This window comes from Eptatretus burgeri, chromosome 4 (assembly GCF_056783735.1).
Source record: "Eptatretus burgeri isolate ZD-2024b chromosome 4, Ebu_testis_v1, whole genome shotgun sequence".
Classification (NCBI taxonomy): domain Eukaryota; kingdom Metazoa; phylum Chordata; class Myxini; order Myxiniformes; family Myxinidae; genus Eptatretus; species Eptatretus burgeri.
The window spans coordinates 114,558,106-114,560,605 of NC_140964.1; positions in this window are offsets into that span (position 1 = coordinate 114,558,106).

A 2,500-nucleotide genomic window follows, 5' to 3' on the forward strand; every position below is an offset into this window, starting at 1 on the left:
CCCGTTGCTTGGCAACGGTGGTGTCCATAGCAACGGTTCTCATTTGCACACAACTAGGTAATGGTATGAACCTACCAACCAAGTTTCATCGAAATCGCCATTGCATTAACGGAGCACTGGACTGAACAGAGGGACAGACAGACAGACAGACAAACATATCGACGGAAAAACTGATAATAAGGGGAGAACAAATTTCAAAAATTTTTTAATTTTTTTTCGATTGGATCGACTACCCAACAGACAAGCCGGTAGGCAGACATGGGAAGTCGCCTACCCAATAGAACCTGACACGATGGGTCCGTTTGATGGGGAATGACTTGAGGATTAATATTAAGCACAAGAAAATTCATGATTCTCGCTTCAAGGGTTAATGCTGCAGATTGTTTTTTCGTTAAAATACCCCCACATTTAGAGGTTTTTCGGCCGTTGCATAATCAACGGAGGGGTCCATAGCAACGGTTCTTTCTCACACATAACTAGGACATATGCTGAACCTACCATACCAGTTTCATGTATGTCTGACTCACAGTCTGAGATATAACGAACTTCGTTTTTTTTATTGTTTTCGACCAGGGTTCATTCAAAGTCTATCTTCTCCGACAGTTTTCATACGATCCGGCTGGAAATTTTTGACAATATGGCTGAATGTACTGCCCACAGTCGCTCGTGGCCCGATTTTTGATTATCGAAAAAATAATTTTTTAAATGATTTTTCAAAAAATTTCAAAGTCCCATTGCTTGGCAATGGTGGTGTCCATAGCAACGGTTCTCATTTGCACACAACTAGGTCATGGTATGAATCCACCAACCAAGTTTCATTGAAATCGCCATTGTATTAACTGAAATCGCTATTTTAAATACTGAAAATAAGGGGAGAACAAATGTCCAAAAATTTTTTTTAATTTTTTTTTTTTCGACGACATCGACTACCCAACAAACAAACCGGACGATTACAATATCCCGCACCCTCCCTCCGGGGGCGGGGATAATAAACATCGTCCCTGTTTTCACGGAGCCTCGAGCTCTTCTTCTTCTTCTTTCGGCTGCTCCCGTTTGGGGTCGCCACAGCGGATCATCCGTATGATCCGCATAGTGATTTGGCACATGTTTTATGCCGGATGCCCTTCCTGACACAACCCTGGTCGCCTCTTACAACACAGGGATATGGTACACCTATTTTAACCGGGGTATACACCGGCCTAGTACACTGGTACTCATTTCGCCGACCTCGGAAGGATGACAGGCTGAGTCAACCCCCTGGTGTATTAATACAGTGGCTCAACGGGGCTTGAACTCAGGACCTTTTGGATTCCAAGCCGCTGCCCTAACCACTGCGCCAACACCAGGCTGCAGCCTCGAGCTCTCTCCCTCAACATTAAAGTGCATTTCCATAGCAACCACGTTCCTGTAACTCGTCTCCAAGAAGTGCCACGTGAACCGCAGGGTGCCCGCTCCGCCCACTGCAAGCTCCGCCCACCGCTTATCGGCTCCAATTCATTCCATTGAGGGATTTAAGTCGATACCGTTACGTACGGGACATTGTGTGATTCATCTTTTCAAATATTCCCTTGATATGTTTGGATAATTGTTCGTCAAACTTCTTGTAATTGTCTTTGTCTTAAGCTGGCTCAGCGAAGGGTTCCAAACATTTCTTCACAATGTTCATGTGAATCACCTTGGCCTACCTTGGTGATTTCACCTGGAAAGCAGGTTTTGTTTGAGTGATTAAGAATTCTGGCTTTCTGTTTGACATCGTACAAAGGTGGATGATTTGGACCAGCATGCACATCATGAACCGTTCAGTGTCACAGTACTCACTTTTCCATGAGCCTCGACTATGCACAAAAAAACAACAAACAAACAGTGACACCGGTGTTTCACAAGCCAGGTGAATCATCAATGTCATGTGTGTCCCACCCCTCGTACGGACGTTAAACGGGATGCCTCCATCAGCCGGTGGATGTTAAAGATCCCAGTGTCCTTCACGAAGAGTAGGCAAGCTATCGCCGGCACCCTGAACAAATTACCGCCCTGACTTCCTGAGTCGGAGTGGCGACCCGACCCGGATTGTGTTGTCGCTTCGTAACTGCCACAGCGGCATCGACGCTCTCTGTACGTGACGATTGACGATGATGTTTTGACAGTTACATCTCCAAGGAGATTTTGGCGGGAACTGCATTCTATGGTCGTTCGTTGCCCTCGTCCTTCACTCTCCGGTTGTCATGACGTCATCCAGACGAGCGCGTTACAATTCTTTCATCAGTCGCACTTTTTTTATTCAATCGTTCCAAAGTTCTTCTACTTTTGAGAATTATCTACTTATTTTATCATTAAAAAAAATTCCACTTATTTTGAATGTTTAATAACTCACACTGCGCTCTGCTGCAGCCGGAAATAAACGGTGTATGGTGGCAGCACTGTTCAGTCGGGCTGGAATTTATAATTTCACGTTCGGTTCGAACTGCAGTACATTTGCAATGTAAAACATTTTAAACATGAG